This window comes from Aquarana catesbeiana, linkage group LG03, assembly GCF_042186555.1.
Source record: "Aquarana catesbeiana isolate 2022-GZ linkage group LG03, ASM4218655v1, whole genome shotgun sequence".
Taxonomy (NCBI): Eukaryota; Metazoa; Chordata; class Amphibia; order Anura; family Ranidae; genus Aquarana; species Aquarana catesbeiana.
Genome location: NC_133326.1, coordinates 574751177 through 574769254, shown reverse-complemented (window position 1 = coordinate 574769254; position 18078 = coordinate 574751177). Strand labels below are relative to the sequence as shown.

The following is an 18078-nucleotide window of genomic DNA, read 5'->3' as shown; positions in this document are numbered from 1 at the left end:
TAGATAGGTTAGGACAGTGTTTCTCAACTCCAGTCCTCAAGGCGCCCCAACAGGTCATGTTTTCAGGCTTCCCATTATTTTGCAAAGGTGATTTGATCAGTTTCACTGCCTTGGTAATTACCACAGCTGTTTCATCTGAGGGAAATCCTAAAAACATGACCTGTTGGGGCGCCTTGAGGACTGGAGTTGAAAAACACTGGGTTAGGAGGAGTTACCTGAAGTATTCATGAGGGCCCAGACCAATCCCCAACAGATGGGTTGGCAGGGGACAGGCCCCCTCAAATACTCAGGGTCAGCCCAGCTGGGGCAGTGAAGTTCGGGTGAAAGATGGAGGCTGTCAGAGACCCTTGAGTCTGAGGGGGGGGGGTGACCTCAGGCCTGGGCTCGGGTGCGAAAGGGACCCTCTTTATGACACACACAGGTGTCCTGACCAGTGCCACAGGAGCAGGTGTGAGGACAGCAGGAGAAGAACACTGCCAGGCAAATCTCCAGGGAGGAAGACAGCCAGGTGGGATGGTGAGTGATACAGTCAGGGAGGACTGAGAGACAGCCATAGAGGACTGGGTGAGAGCAGACTGAGATGGATGCAGAGTCAGTCTGGTAGGACTGTGGAAGTTAAGCCAAGGGGGCTGGAGAAAGGGACAGCTGTAGCCAGGTGGGCTGGCAGTGCCTGAAAAGGTGGTGCTGGGTTCGGTAGCCACAGAAGGACAGCTGGGCACTAAGACTTTGCTACACTAACAAAGGTGCCCGCAGTCCCTGCCCGTAAAGGGCATTTGCTACTAAACTGACCTAGCCTTGTAGTCAGATAACCTTACAGTGTGCCAACTGGTCCTGGGAGTTGTAGTGCTTCAAGCAAGTGTTGTGCTGGAGGAAGCTGAGGAGTGTAAATATCCTGTACAGAAGAAGTTGCCCCTGAAAGGTTTTACTGAAGTCAAGTGGGCATCTCATATTACCCTTTTCCCCATCCAAGTTAAAGCTCCTAATACAAATACAAAGCAAAACACTAGATTGTTCCTTGTCTCAAGTGTTTTGTGAAAATGCAGTGTGCCTGGCTGTGTAGGGTGGGGGATCCCTTTACACTTGGGGGTTCTTAGGGGGTGCGCTACATGTAGACAGCAAGTGGCTGCAAAAAGGCTACAGAAGATAAGCAGCACTGGGTAACAAAGGATGAAAAAAAAGGTGAAAGCAAATATTTTATTTATAAATATGAGAATTGTTTATAATACACAATGCTTTAGCAAACTTTGCACCTCTGTAATCAATAACATACCATGGAAAAAGAATTTGAGCGGGTATCAGCCTCTTGCAGTGATTGTTCAGTAAGGCTAGAGAGTGAGAGGAAAAAGCAGTACAAGGAGTCAGCTGGTTATTTTCTGCAAACAAGAACTGATAGGGGAGGTCACCACTGTGCTGTTTCTCTTTCAATGTCCAGACACAGGCTGGGGGAGGGTCCACGATGGGCTCAGGGGAAGCGGGATGAATAATGCTGGCTATCAAACTAGGAACATCTAGTAGCAGCAAAAAGTACTGTGGGGAAAATCTCTGAATTGAAGGTTAATTTTGCAGCAAAAGATGGTTTGGTTATTTTATCTTTATCATATTTATCTTATGTTCTATGGAATTTTGCTATAAGTCAGTAAACGTTATTTTAACAATAACAGCAACAAAGCATTCCATGAAACATACAAAATAATTTATAGCATAATCGGCTCAATGCACAAGCTTAAAGAGAAAGTAAACTCTTAAAAAAAAATGTTTCCCCTCCCCTGCAAAGTAAATGCATAATGTGCTAGTATGCATGGCATACTAGCACATTTTGTGACACTTACCTGGTGAAATGGTGACTTGACGAGTTTTACCTGAGTAAGTGAGTAAATAAAATTATAAGTACGGATCCAAAATCTCCTGACTTTTGGGCAGGTCCACCAGGTGTGGAACATCGTATCCTCCAGGCCACATCCTCTAAAGCACAGCCAAGATGCCACTCTCACTGGCACCATGTACCACCTACGGAAGACTTTATAGTTTGCTTTGCCTACTGTCTATTTTTGAATATTCATCATCCATTCACAGGATTAGAGATAAGCTCCAACATTCTTCAAACTCATCTTTAACCCTATCTCCCATTGTCTTGTACTTCAATGAGCTTTGGCCCAGCTGCGGGGCAGGGATTGACCAGGGCCAAAGCTCCCTGGAATACAAAATGCAGGCGTTAGAAGTTCAGGTTACAGAGTGCAGAGGATGCCCATGCTCATCTCTACACAGGATCTGTGAATGGAAAGACATGTCTCATCTGCTTTGTGGACTTTGTAGACATCAATTAAGCAAAAGTGTAGTTACCATCAGCAGCCGGTCCATAAGGGGCGCCGCCCCCCTAATCTCCATGCAGGGCGTCAGACGCATAGATTTCTAAGAGTTTTTTTTTTTTTTTGATGAAGCACATGATTAGAGCCTGAGGCTATAATTGGATTCAAAAAGGTTGGGCTCAGGGCGCAGAGCACCCTGCCCTGAGTTCACCCACTTGTGATATTAGCGAATCAATATTCGCTATTGTCTTCCGGCTTCTCCTCCCGGCCAATCAGGACAGGAAGCGGGTCTTAAGACCAGATTGGCCGAGAGGGGAAGCCACAACCTGGATGGCGTAAGTGCGGACCTGGCAGGGGGTTTGTTTACAGCCCCCCCCCCCCACAATAAATGGAGCACCAGTCGCCACTGGTGGTAACATCAACACACTTGTAGTCCACTGTTTACTTCCTCCAGACCCATAACAGTAACATAAGCCCTATAACATAAACATGCACCCCCTTTGCAGCTCCAATGCATCAAATTATTAAATGCAAATTATTTAATTTATCAATGTGTATGCATTTATTCACATTTCACAACAAATGTTGACTATGCCTTTAAACAGTGTCAATACGTCTGACTCTAAAAAGTGTCTGTGTGAGGAGACATGTAAATTTTCCTGGAGCACAACTCTGGGTGGAAGGAATGCAGGTTGAGTGGGAGGCTTTCATTTTCACCTTGAGTTTTTTTTAACTCCTGTTGTGTGCTCCAGCCCCGCCTAAGTGATAGCCACATACTGTCTGAACAAAAGAGGCTTAAATAGTTTCTGAGATATCCTGTGTGTAGCAGAGCCACCTGGGTGTAATCTCTGAAAGGGACAGTGACCGAGAGCAGCCACATTGTGGATCCTGGATATAGGTTTAGAACGCGGGGACACAACTGCTGGAGAACCAACCAGGAAGTAAGTGTGGACAAGTTTCAAGGTAACTGCAGCGTAGTATGAATGTGTGTAGATATAGTAAACAATCCCTGAGGACGGTTAACAGAAACAGGTTCGCATTGAGCTGTGCTGTGACACGCGATGTGCTTCTCTTTGGATGGTTTTGGTTTAGGAATCAAATGTAGTAACTAAACAGGAATGGGACATTTTGTGTTAAACCACCTGGGACAGCATAAGTAGAACACGAATAGTTTTATGCCCTAGGTTGAGTATATACAGGCATCAAAAGAGAGATGCTTGGCGCCAGAGGAGGACATACAATTTATGCTGATACACAAGGGCTTTCTGGAACGAAAGGGTCAATTTTTATTAGATTATAAACTAAAGTGTGTTCGTTCGTTTACTGGGCAGAATACGGAACACAACGTGTCACTATAGTGGCAGAGAGCACAGAAGTGCACATGGGTACAGTGGCAGAGAAAACAGAAGTCCGCATTGGTACAGTGGCAGAGAAAACAGAAGTCCCCATTGGTACAGTGGCAGAGAACACAGAAGTGCGCATTGGTACTATGGTTGCCACCTCATCCCTTTAAACCCGAACACATATTAATTACACAGGTTCTGTGGCTGATTAAGGTGGTAATTAAACTCGCTTGTTGCCTTATCTGCATTTAATTAGCCTCAGAACCTGTGTAATTCAAAGGTGTTCAGGTTTAAAGGGATGAGGTGGCAACTCTAATTGGTACAGTGGCAGAGAGCACAGAAGTGCGCATTGGTACAGTGGCAGCAAGCACAGAAGGGTACAGTGGAAGCAAGCACAGAAGGGTACAGTGGCAGCAAGCACAGAAGGGTACAGTGGCAGCAAGCACAGAAGTGCGCATTGGTACAGTGGCAGCAAGCACAGAAGGGTACAGTGGCAGCAAGCACAGAAGTGTGCATTGGTACAGTGGCAGTGAGCACAGACGTGCGCATTGGTACAGTGGCAGAGAGCACAGAATTGCGCATTGGTACAGTGGCAGAGAGCACAGAAGTGCGCATTGGTACAGTGGCAGCGAGCACACAACTGCGCATTGGTACAGTAGCAGCGAGCACACAACTGCGCATTGGTACAGTGGCAGCGAGCACAGAAGTGTACATTGGTGCAGTGAGCAAAGAAGTGCACTTTGGTACAGTGACAGCAGAAGTGGAAGCAAGTGGGATAGGTGCGAGAACAGCAGGGAGGATGAGATATGGCCGCAATGGTTAGTGGGGGGTTTATGTGAAATTGTGGCCAGAACTGCAGAATGAAATACTGAGGCCCTCTTTTCACTATGCCATACCATTGCAGTGTAATAAAGTGGTATTAAACCCAATGTCTAAAATGTAATACCGTATACTAATACAGCCATCACAGCTTACCAATCATTAGATGTGGCTGCATTAGTCTTCTTTTTTCCCTGTTTTCAATGCTCCCACTCTGGATGAATGAGCACAGGGTGCACAGCAGCATTGTCAGTCTGGGGGGAGATGGTATTGTTAAACACACTAGCAGATTTTCATATACTAATCAATTGAGCATTGCTCATATTTAATTATCAAGTGCACAAGTGTCCCAATAATAAGTTTCACAGCAGCCAGATAAGCAAATTGAAGCCAAACTCCAGCTAATACTTTATAACCAATTGCAAAAAAGTTTTTTTTTTTTTTTTTTTTTTTTTTTTTCCTTTTAAGGAACGTTTTACATGAATAAATAAAAGCTGATCAATGTAAGCAAACAGTATGCCACCACCACCCCTGGTCGTCGGTAGCACATACCCTATCACCGGCTGGCTTCCCCTGCTCGGGGGCTGCGGGTAACGTAGTGAGTGTACAGCTTGTATAACAGTGTAAATTTGCTGTCCCCTCAAAATAACTGAACACACAGCCATTGTGTCTAAACCGCTGGCAACAAGAGTGAAAATGTCCAAATTGAGACCCAAGTGTCAATATTTTGTGTGGCCACCATTATTCTCCAGCACTTCCGTAACCCCTTTGGGCATGGAGTTCACCAGAGCTTTACAGGTTTCCACTGGAGTCCTCTTCCACTTTTCCATGACAACATCACGGAGCTGGTAGATGTTAGAGACCTTGCGCTCCTCCACCTTCCATTTGAGGATGCCCCACAGATGCTCAATAGAGTTTAGGTCTGGAGACATGCTTGGCCAGTTCATCACCTTTACCCTCAGATTCTTTAGCAAGGCAGTGGTCCTCTTGGAGGTGTGTTTGGGGTCATTATCATGTTGGAATACTGCCCTGCGGCCCAGTCTCCAAAGGGAGGGGATCATGCTCTGCTTCAGTATGTCACAGTACAGTTGCCATCCATGGTTCCCTCAATGAACTGTAGCTCCCCAGTGCCGGCAGCACTCATGCAGCCCCAGACCATGACACTCCCACCACCATGTTTGACTGTAGGCAAGACACAATTCTCTTTGTATTCCTCCAAATGAGTTTAACTTGGTCTCATCAGACTACAGGACATGGTTCCAGTAATCCATGTCCATAGTCTGCTTGTCTTCAGCAAACTGTTTGCAGGCTTTCTTGTGCATCATCTTTAGAAGAGGCTTCCTTCTGGGACGACAGCCATGCAGTGTGCGGCGTATGGTCTGAGCACTGACAGGCTGACCCCCACCCCTTCAACCTCTGCAACAATGCTGGCAGCACTCATACGTCTATTTCCCAAAGACAACCTGTCAGGAAGGGCACGCCAGTAATCAAGATGGCAACCATAGATGTCCCCCTGTTCTGCATGTCCCACTGAGAAGGGCTGCGCAGACAGGTTTGCGCGCACCTATGCACACGTTTGCACACTAGTGCCGCACGAAATACCAACATTGGCACGCATGCGTGCGTCCACTGACATTTGTGGCGCTAACAGGCTATTTAAACTGTCTTACTTGCTTGGATCTGTGCTGTCTGGTCTACAGTGTTACCAGTGATCCCTGATTGTCGTTTGCCTGTATCTGCTCCAGTTGACTCTACCCGGCTTGCTCCTGACTACCCCTGCTTATCTGCCTGCATCTGGCCTCGGCCTGTTTTGACTACATTCCTGCCTGCTCCTTCTGCTACCTCGCTGCCAGCCTGTTGCTGAAACCTGCCTGTACCTGAGACCACGTTCCTGCCTGCTCCATCTGCTACCTCACTGCCAGCCTGTTGCCGAACCTGCCTGCACCTGACCCTGCTCCGGTGTCCACCTGCTCTGGACTTGTGTGCCTACGCTTCCAGTCCATCTGCCTGCACCTGCCCGAGCTCTAGTTTCCAGTCTGACAGCTGTTCCTGGGTCTGTTCCAGTTCCTGCTTCAGTTTCGGTCCGGCTTGTCTATTAGCAACCGTTCCTGGCACTCGTGCGATTCTGCACTCCTGCGCCTCCTGTTTTCTCTATCAGGGGCCTCGAGTCAGAGGTGTAAGAGAGGCCTCCCTCTGCATACCAGACTCTACCACCAGGTACGTGACAGTACCAGACAGTCATGTCAGAGTCTGTGCAGGGAACCTCTTCCATGGAGGAATTCGCCTACATCTCGCAGACCTCACCCAGACTGTTAAAATCGCACAAGAGGCATACACCCGACTGGAAGAACATGTCCAGGCTTTCTCCTCACCTATTACGGCTCCACAAGGAGCTACCTCTTCAGTGGCAATGTTACCTCCAGAACCCAGGGTTCCCGCACCTGAGAGATTCACTGGTGACTGCAGTAAATTTCGGACATTTCACAATGTTTGCGAACTCTACTTTACCCTGCAGCTACACACTTTCTCCCTGGAAGTCACCAAAGTTGGGTTTGTTATCTCCCTACTACAGGGCGAGCCCCAATCATGGGCTCACCGCCTGCTGGAACAAGGAGCTGATTACCTGACTTGCCTAAGCAACTTCTTTGACTCTATGGCTCGGCTCTGAGGATCCTCAACTGACTGCAACTGCGGAAGCAGCATTACACACCCTCCAGCAAGGTCGCAGAGCGGCCGAGGACTATGCTTCTGATTTCAGGCGCTGGAGTTCCAATACCAGCTGGAACGATGCTGCTCTTCGCCATCTATTCCGCATTGGTCTTTCTGAGCCTTTGAAAGACGAGTTGGCCCAAGTTGGCATCCCCATTCTCTGGACACTTAATTTGGCCATCCAAATTGACCGCCAGTTATGAGAACGGAGATCCGAAAGAGCGACAAGGCCATCCTGTCCGGCCTGGGAGTTGCCCCAAGTCTCCAACTCCAGCAGCCTGACGTCTTCTGCCTCTGCTGCACCCACACCTAATATCCCTGAACCAAAGCGGCTCGGCATGCTCCGTCCCTCACTTTCCCCCGAGAAACGCAGACGACACGAGAAACTCTGTTTGTATTGTGGGAAACCAGGACATTATGTGAGATCATGTCCATCCAAGATCTGTAAGGGTCGAACTATCTTCTCTGCCAGCATACCAATCCTGCCAACTCACCTGGCTCTTCCCATTGTGCTACAACTTCCAGGAATATGTATTTCTGTCTCCGCTATAATTGACTCTGGTGCCTGTAGCTGTTTTATGGACTTACCTTTCATTACAAGACACCTTTGCAACCCAGGGCCCAGGGACTCTCAGTACATCTGGCTGACAGGTCTGCCATTAATTCCGGACTAGTGACTCAAGAGACTATACCTTTACCTGTTGTTATAGCTGGTAATCATAAGGAACTGTTATGCCTGGATGCCATCGCATCTCCCCTGTTTCCTTAATCCTTGGTATGCCTTGGCTCCAGGCACATAACCCTCTTATCAACTGGGCAGAGGGAGAAGTTCCACTCTCCTTACTGCCTCCATCACTGCTTGCCGGAGTTCTCACCTGACCCGCCATCCTTGTAATGCTTGGACTCTGACGCTGAAACCTGCTTATCTGTACCAGTTGCATATCATGACTTTCTAGATGTGTTCAGCAAAAAAGGAGCTGAGACTCTTCCTCCTCATCGGCCGTATGACTGCCTGGTCGAGCTCCTCCTGGGGGTTGAGATCCCTTTTGGAAGGATTTTTCCTCTGTCAGAATTGGAGCTTGTCGCCCTAAAGGACTATATAGATGATAATCTAAGGAAAGGCTTAATTCGCCCTTCCACCTCTCCGGTAGGAACAGGTATCTTCTTTATGGAGAAGAAAGATCATTCCCTTCGTCCATGTATCGATTATCATGAACTCAACAAAGTTACGGTCAAAAACCGTTATCCTCTTCCTTTGGTGCCAAATTTTTCCAGAGGTTGGGAGCAGCAACCCTATTTACAAAGCTGGATCTCCGAGGGGCTTACAATTTGGTATGGATCTGGGAGGGAGACGAGTGGAAGACAGCTTTTCGCACCCGATTTGGGCATTTCGAATATCTAGTGATGCCATTTGGCCTATGCAATGCCCCAGCCACATTCCAGCACTTGATTAATTACATTTTTTGTGATTACCTAGACTTTTTTGTTGTAGTGTATTTGGACCACTTAATTTTCTCTTCTTCCCTTGATAACCACCGCAGGCATGTCAAGAATGTACTGGGCAGACTACGACAACAAGGACTATACACTAAACCAGAGAAGTGCGAGTTCGAGCAACAAAGCATCCAATTTTTGGGACTAATTACCTCCACCGAAGGTGTCAAGATGGATCCACAGAAAGTCACTGCCATTCTAGATTGGCCAGCCCCAGTGGACAAAAAGGCATTCAACGCTTTGTCGGGTTCTTGAACTTTTACCAGAAATTCATCAGGGGATTTTCAGCCATCATATCTCCTATCACGCAACTGACTAAACAAGGCATCTGTTTTCAGTGGTCCCCTGAAGCTCAAAATGCTTTTGAAACTCTTAAAAAGCTGTTCACTTCTGCACCAGTTCTGAGGCACCCTGACCGAGCATTACCTTATGCATTGAAAGTAGACACATCAGAAACGGCAGTCGGAGCAGTATTATCCCAAAGACAGGGACCCAAGGCCTTGTTACACCCAGTCGCCTTCCTTTCTCGCAAATTGTCAAACTCCTGAAAGGAATTACGACGTTGGGGATTGAGAACTCCTGGCCATTTAAGAATGCTTTGGAGGAGTGGAGATACCTCTTAGAAGGAGCAGCGCATCCGATCCTAATGTATACGGATCACAAGAACCTGGAATACCTGAGGACTACCAAGAGACTCAAACCATGCCAGGCTAGATGGGCACTCTTCTTTTCCAGGTTCTCTTTCCATCTAATTTACAGGCCAGGATCTAAGCACACCAAACCTGATGCACTCTCCCGTATGTTCTGTGAGTCCGGTGGAATCAGCACCGCCTGACACTATCCTGTCTTCTGAGAACTTTCTGCTACTTCAGGGAGACCTGCTCTCACAAATTAAACAGGCTTCTGTGAATGTCCCTTCACCTCTGGGAATAACGCTGCAGGTCAGGGGTGGTCTGCTGTGGCAAAAGGACAAAATATTCATACCAGAAAATCTATGTGTTTCTGTCTTGGGTTTGTGTCGTGACCACAGGTTAGCCGGACATTTCGGGATCAGCAAAACTGTTGAACTTGTGCCACGCACATTCTGGTGGCCTCAAGATGAAAAGGACTGCAAGGGCTATGTAGAGTCCTGTACCACATGCATACGGAACAAGAACAGTAAAACCAAAGCATGGGGTTTGCTGAAACCACTATCAGTCCCGGAAAGACCCTGGAAGAATATTTCAATTGATTTTATCGTGGAGCTTCCCCCATCAGACGGTTTTTCCACCATCTTTTGTGGTGGTAGACCAACTATCCAAGATGGCCCACTTCCTGCCCATGAAAGGCACACCATCTGCCCTGGAAACCGCTCAAATTTTTGTGAAGGAAATTGTTAGACTCCACGGAGTCCCCGCAAACATCATGTCGGACCGGGGGGTACAATTTACCTCGAGGTTCTGGAGGCCACTATGCAAAACCTTGGGAATTGAGTAGTCATTTTCTTCTGCATACCATCCCCAAACGAACGGGCAGGCAGAGAGAACTAACCAGACTTTCGAGCAATATTTACGCTGTTTTTCCTCATTTTCACAAGATAACTGGGCCGCATTACTCCCTCTAGTGGAATTCGCTTATAATAACTCCATCCACTCGGCCACAAAACAGTCCCCATTTTTTGCTAATTACAGATTTAATCCATCATTTCTGACCAGTACCTTTCCGGAATGTTCAGTACCTGCTGTCCTTGAAACCGTAAATTTCTTTGATACCAATAATAAACTGCTACAAACAACTATGGCTAAAACACAAGAACATAACAAACAGGTCTTTGATAAGAAGAGGCGGGGAGAGTTAATGCTGGAACCTGGTGATCAGCAAACCTAAAACTAGCATGCCCTTCTAAAAAGTTAGGTCCTAAATTCATGGGACCCTTCCCAGTAAGGAGGAGGATCAACGATGTGGCCTATGAGCTTCCTGTCTTTCACGTGGCTTTATTAAAACCCGTGACAACTGATCCATTCCCTGCTTGGGATACGGGTCCACCCGAACCAATATTAATCGACGGGACAGAAGAATTTAAAGTCGAGCCAATTCTGGACTGTAGGAAAAGAAGAAACCAGATCCAGTATCTCCTTAAATGGAAAGGGTATGGCCCTGAGGAGAATTCATGGGAACCCGAGGATAATGTCCATGCTGAAAGACTTGTTCAGGCATTCAAGAGATCCCATCCTTTGAAATTGGCCCGATTGGGCAGACGGAGGCTGCCCATTGGGAGGGGGCAATGTCAGAAAGGGCACGCCAGAAATCAAGATGGAGCCCATAGATGTCCCCCTGTTCTGCATGTCCCACAAAGAAGGGCTGCATGGGCACGTTTGCGCTCACCTATGCACATGCGCACACGCTTGTGCACTAGTGCTGCACGAAATGCCAACATTGGTGCGCATGGGCGCGCATCCAGTGACGTTTTTGGTGTCTGCCTGCACCTGACCCTGCTCCAGTGTCCACCTGCTCTGGACTTGTGTGCCTATGCTTCCAGTCCATCTGCCTGCACCTGCCTGAAATCCAGTTTAAAGTCTGACAGCTGTTCCTGGGTCCGTTCCAGTTCCTGCTTCAGTTACGGTCCAGCTCATCGACCAGCAACCTTGCCAGGCACTCATGCGACTCTGCACTCCTGTGCCTCCTGTCTTCTGTATCAGGGGCCTCGAGTCACAGGTGTAAGAGAGGCCTCCCTCTGCATACCAGACTCTACCACCAGGTACGTGACACAACCTCTGGATATGACGCTGAGCACCTGCATTCAACTCCTTTGGTTGACCATTGTGAGGCCTGTTTTGAGTGGAACCTGTCCTGTTAAACCGCTGTATGGTCTTGGCCACCATGCTGCAGCTCAGTTTCAGGGTGTTGGCAATCTTCTTATAGCCTAGGCCATCTTTATGTAGAGCAACAATTCTTTTTTTCAGATCCTCAGAGAGTTCTTTGCCATGAGGTGCCATGTTGAACTTCCAGTGACCAGTATGAGAGAGTGAGTGATCACACCAAATTTAACACACCTGCTCCCCATTCACACCTGAGATATTGTAACACTAACGAGTCACATTACACCGGGGAGGGAAAATGGCTAATTGGGCCCAATTTGGACATTTTCACTTAGGGGTGTACTCACTTTCGTTGCCAGGGATTTAGACGTGGCTGTCTAGTTTTCGGTTGCCTAAAACTTAAAAGATGAAAATGCATTGGAGTTAAAGTGGTTGTAAACCCTCACATATACCTAGTGGTGTACTCACTTTTGTTGCCAGCGGTTTAGACATTAATGGCTGTGTGTTGAGTTATTTTGAGGGGACAGCAAATTTACACTGTTATACAAGCTGTGCACTCACTACTTTACATTGTAGCAAAGTGTCATTTCTTCAGTGTTGTCACATGAAAAGACATAATAAAATATTTACAAAAATGTGAAGGATGTACTCACTTTTGTGACATACTGTAAACTGTATGCAAGTGATCGATAGACCAAGGGTTCAGGGGTGCAAGTGAGCTGTGGACAAAAGGGTCAGGTGAGCTGTGAACAAGGCATTTAGGGGTGCAGGCAAGCTGTGAACAAGGAGTTTAGGGGTGCAGGCGAGCTGTGAACAAGAAGAGGATGGGGGGGCAGGTGAGTTGTGGACAACGGCTTCAGGTGAGCTGTGGATGAAGGGTGCAGGTAAGCTGTGAATGAGGACTGCAGGTGGTGTAAACACGCTGTGGATAGTGGGAAAAGTTGAGTTGTGAACCAGGGGTGCAGAGCAGAGGCATAACTTTAACCTTCAGGGCCCCAATGCAAAAAAAATATAGGGCCCCTTCCACTGATCCCAGGGCTCTCCACTCCCATCATGGGACCCTTTATTATGGTCCCACAGCGTGCCAACATCCCACTGCAAAGTGCAACCTTTGCGACCCTGGTAGTTCAGCCACTGGTGTCATTAGTTGTTTTTTTTATTTTTGTTGTTTTATTTTTTTATCATTTTTTTTTACCATTTTATTTAATTTATTTATTATAGCCCATTGAAATATGTCTCACTTTTGACACAGAGAAAGGAACTGATGACAGATTTATCAGTCCCTTTCTCTGCAACCTCAGCTGCACAGAATGATTGAACAGGAATAGCTCTGTGCAAAGCGTCCTGTTCATTCATAAATTAAAGCATATTAAACAGTTTACTATGCCTCAACTATGAATGAATAAGTGACTACTCTGTACCGATCACTGACTATTCATTAAGACAAAGAAGGGGCCGGTAAATGACGCATTTTACTAGCCCCTTCCCTACTCTCCATTTTGACAGATCCCCCGCAGCAGCCGGTGGGAGGGGGAAACCCGCCAGCGCTGCAAGGGGGCCAGGAAAGCACACAGGGGCCCAGGGCAGCAGGACAGGGATAGAGAGACAATGGGAGCAGCATGTAGAGGAAACGCTGAATATCTTCGGGAGGGAAAGAAGCCAACATTCAGCAGCTACATGGAAGGATCGGTTCCACTTCCTTCCAGGTGTACAGGGGCCGCAAGGGCCCCCTGGAGCATGGGGCCAGGTTGCAATGGTGATCCCTGTACGTATGCCCTTTGTGCAGAGGCAAGAGGTAGATAAAGGGGTGCAGAGGCAAACTGTGTCTAGTGTGTGTAGGGGGGCAAGCTGTGGACAAGGGGTGCAGAGAGGAGTGGTGCCTAGTGTGAGGGATGAAACACTGGATGAATAGTGCAGTGAAGCTGTGGACAAGGGTGCAGAGGTTCGCAGTGGAAGAGCTGTTCCCAGATAAGTGTGGAACAATGCTGGGGGCATTATTGAGGCCACTGGCGCCAGTGTAGAGGTTTATTGTTGTGGCCAGTTGCACCAATGCTGGGGGTTATTATTGCAGTCACTGACATCACTGTAGGAGGTGATTACTTTGGCCACTTACACCAATGCTGTTTTTTATTAGTGGCTACTGATACCCCGCCACCGAGAACACTTTGAATAGCGCCTATGCTGAGCAACCAACCGCCTTTATTCACAAGGCATCAGGCCAGCCGCTCAGCACAGGACCCAAAAGCAAGTTGATATCCCTGCTTATCTGCCTGCATCAGTTGGAGTGTCTGAGTTACATTGGTTTAAGCTGGACCAGTGTACTATGTATACCATGCTGATGCCTGGAATTCATTTTTAAAGCGGAGTTCCACTTAAAAAAAAATTAAAAGTCATGCTGCTGACTTTTAATAATAGGACACTTACCTGTCCCAGGGTCCAGCGATGCAGGGGAATGAAGCCCCGCTCCCCCTCTCAAAAAGAAGACATGCCAAATGTGGCATGTCAGGGGGTCACCTACCCTTAAAGCGGAAGTTCCATTTTTGGGTGTATTAACAATGAGCAGATAAAGATACTCCAAACACCTGGTGTTAGCACTTCAATCATCTCGGCACCAGGGTTGTTATGGTGTCAGGATGATTGATTATTTTTATTTTTATTATCACATTGTAATATAGAATGAAATCATTCAACTCACCATAATGCCGAATCAGTGGGATCCCTGAGCCCTTTAAAGCGAAAGTCCTTGCATCAGGTGTCCCCAGCAGAGTCCGTCCTTGCATCAGGTGCCCCCAGCAGAGTCAGTCCTTGCATCAGGTGCCCCCAGCAGAGTCAGTCCTTGCATCAGGTGCCCCCAGCAGAGTCAGTCCTTGCATCAGGTGCCCCCAGCAGAGTCAGTCCTTGCATCAGGTGCCCCCAGCAGAGTCAGTCCTTGCATCAGGTGCCCCCAGCAGAGTCAGTCCTTGCATCAGGTGCCCCCAGCAGAGTCAGTCCTTGCATCAGGTGCCCCCAGCAGAGTCAGTCCTTGCATCAGGTCCCTCCAGCAGAGTCAGTCCTTGCATCAGGTCCCTCCAGCAGAGTCAGTCCTTGCATCAGGTCCCCCCAGCAGAGTCAGTCCTTGCATCAGGTGCCCCCAGCAGAGTCAATCCTTGCATCAGGTGCCCCCAGCAGAGTCAGTCCTTGCATCAGGTGCCCCCAGCAGAGTCAGTCCTTGCATCAGGTGCCCCCAGCAGAGTCAGTCCTTGCATCAGGTCCCTCCAGCAGAGTCAGTCCTTGCATCAGGTGCCCCCAGCAGAGTCAGTCCTTGCATCAGGTGCCCCCAGCAGAGTCAGTCCTTGCATCAGGTGCCCCCAGCAGAGTCAGTCCTTGCATCAGGTGCCCCCAGCAGAGTCAGTCCTTGCATCAGGTGCCCCCAGCAGAGTCAGTCCTTGCATCAGTGTCCCAGGCAGAGCCATAGTTACCCCCCTGTACATAGTAACCCCCTGTACATAGTAACCTCCTCATGTATTGTTACCCCCCCGTACATAGTATCTCCCCCTGTGCATAGTGCATAGTTTCCCCCGCTGTGCATAGTTACCCCCCCACCTGTGCATAGATAACCCCCCTGTACATAGTAACACCCCTTGTGCATAGTTACCACCCCTGTACATAGTAACCCCCGTGCTTTGTTACCCCCCTGTACATAGTATCCCCCCTGTGCATAGTGCATTGTTTACCCCACCGTGCATAGTTATCCCCCTCTGTACATAGTAACCCCCCCTGTACATAGTAACCCCATCTGTACATAGTTAACCCCCCCTCCAGTACATAGTTAACCCCCCTCCAGTACATAGTTAACTCCCCTTCCTGTACATAGTTAACCCCCCTCCTGTACATAGTTAACCCCCCCGTACATAGTTAACCCCCCATACATTACAGTTTACATCGCTGCCTGGGCTTTACGCTGAGATAGCAGAAGAGGGCTTTACACTGAGAGAGCATCTAACCCCGTCTTCAGTATTGTGAAGAGAGAAGCCGATTCATTGGCTGCACGGATCAAGCCCCCTCCCCTCTCCACTGAACACAAGGGGAACGATCTAGTGGCGGCGCCGGCGGCCATTTTGTTGGAGCCAGCTGCTGCAAAAGCAAACATTCCCGATTTCCCTGGACAAAAAAGGCAAGATTCCAAATCGGGACGGCCTCCGATCGGGACGGGGGTCCCAAAATCGGGATTGTCCCGGGAAAATCGGGACTGTTAGCAACTATGCACTTTCCTTGCTCTGCTGCATCAGCCAATCACCATGCTACACAATTGATGGCTGCCCCTGCACTGGAGACACTCCATAGACAAGCATTGCAAAATGGTCTCCCTAAAGATGGCTGCTGCAGTTTTCTGATCATGAATATTCAGTTTAACCCTGTCCACACTGCAGAAGGATAAAATACAGCAGAAATAATGCAGGATGTTCCACAGGAGTCAACAGCTACAGTTCAGGTTACAAACATATAAAATATAAATATGAGGATATACAGGTCACATACAATGGGGGGGTGGAAATGAGGAAATTAAAGGCAAAACTTTTTTTTTGTTTTTGTTTTGGATAGAGTGGAGAGGGATTAGAACGCTTGTCAGTTTCTATTGCTGTCTGTGCCCCCCTAAGGAGATTTGCCTTCTCTATTTGTCCTGTTTACCATTATGATTGAAAGTGAAAGTAAAAAAAATCCCAAATTGTGGGTTGTCCCCAGAAAAGTAATAGAGGGTTAATCTTCCAAAGGGGACTGGTGACCTAGTGGTCCCCATGGAATTCCCTTAATTTTCAGGGATTTCCTCTCACTTCCTGTTTTGGCTAAGTGAAGATAAATCTCCCCAATAGGACAAAGATGGGGAAAATAAATCTAAAAGGGCTAATAACCCTCCCTTGATCTATCCAAAATGGAAAAAAAAAGTTTTTGGCCTATAGTTTCCTGTGTAGATGCAGGATAAGGGAGGTGAAGAGTAAATATACAGGTCTAATACAGCAAAGAATGGGGATCATTAGTGTAGAAAAGGAGGGGAGGTGAAAAGGTTAAAACAACTCCACAGTCAAGCTCCCTTTACCTTGAATCTGCTGCTGCTAATGATTTGGAACTCATGAATGATCTTTCATTCATTAGTTCCTTTTTTCTCAGTTAAAGGAAGAAGGGGAGGGCTCACATATGTTATTGCAGTGATTGGTCGATCACAAGAGACAGAGCTGTTCAAATTGGTTCTGTACAAAGCCATTAATGGGTGTACTGGCTGCCCCAGGCTTTTTCTGCAGTGACTTTTTTTATATACTGTATGTATACATATATCAAACTCCAGAAATAGACCTTCACCTCCTCCATTATTTTTACAATACAGCAGTAGGGAGGAGGTTAAAGTTATTATTATTATTATTATTATACAGGATTTATATAGATTTACAGTTTGCGCAGCGCTTTACAACATGAGGGCAGACAGTACACTTACAAAACAAATCAATACAGGAGGGATTAGAGGGCCCTGCTCGTTAGAGCTTACAATCTAGAAGGGAGGGTCAAGTGGAACAAAAGGTGATAAGTGTGGAGGGTGAGCTGATGGAGAAAATGAAAATACAGTTGTTAGGCTTGGGTAGGGTAGGCTTCTCTGAAGAGAAGGGTTTTTAAGGATCGTCTAAAAGCTAATAGCATAGGAGATAGGCGGACAGATTGGGGTAAGGCATTCCATAGGATTGGAGAGGCTTTGGAGAAGTCCTGGAGGCAAGCATGGGAGGAGCTGACGAGGGAGCTAGAGAGCAGGAGGTCTTGAGAGGAACGAAAAGAACTAGTAGGTTGGTATTTAAAGACTAGGCTAGTGATGTAGCTGGGGGCTAAATTGTGGATGGCTTTGTAAGTAGTTGTTAGTATTTTGAATTTAATTTGTTGGGTGAGCGGGAGCCAGTGGAGGGATTGACAGAAAGGAGTAGCAGACACAGAGCGATTGGTAAGGTGGATGAGTCTGGCAGCAGCATTCATGATGGATTGAAGAGGTGATAGACTATGTAGAGGTAAGCCAATGAGAAGGGAGTTGCAGTAGTCGAGGCGAGAGATGACCAGCGAGTGAATTAAGAGCTTTGTTGTGTCATTGGTTAGAAAGGGGCGTATTTTGGAGATGTTGCGGAGGTTGAGGCGGCAAGATTTGGACAGTGATTGGACGTGGTGCTTAAAGGAGATTTCAGAATCCAGGACTACACCTAGGACCATGGCATGCAGGGATGGGCTTATAGTTGTGCCATTGATTTTGACAGAGAGATCTGGGGAAAGGAAAGGGGCATATGGGGGAAGAAAAATTATAATTTCGGTTTTGGATAGATTGAGTTTGAGGAAGTGGTGTGACATCCAGACTGATATATCTGACAGGAAATTAGTGATACGTGAGGAGATGGAGGGAGTGAGCTGAGGGGTAGAGAAATAGATTTGAGTGTTGTCAGCGTAGAGGTGGTATTGGAAGCGATGGGAGGCTATCAGCTGACCCAGGGAGGAGGTGTAGATTGAAAAGTTAGGAACATATAGCAAATATAAGGCATCACAATTTGGCTACAAATAAGAAATGCACTCCATATCTATGGCCACCTTTAGTTACATTACTGACAA

General features: G+C 47.4%; 1 protein-coding gene across 3 annotated transcripts in view; it reads left to right on the top strand.

Annotated features, from left to right (window-relative positions):
* Positions 1–2966: 2966 nt before the first annotated feature.
* ARHGAP8 (Rho GTPase activating protein 8) overlaps positions 2967–18078 on the top strand; it is a 157531-nt gene continuing 142419 nt past the window's right edge. For 2 of the 3 annotated variants that reach the window (XM_073621928.1, XM_073621932.1), the window contains exon 1: positions 2967–3247. The gene's annotated coding sequence lies outside the window, so the exon portion shown is untranslated. Of the gene's footprint in view, positions 3270–18078 lie in introns of all 3 variants that reach the window. The other variant, XM_073621931.1, reaches the window with a different exon arrangement.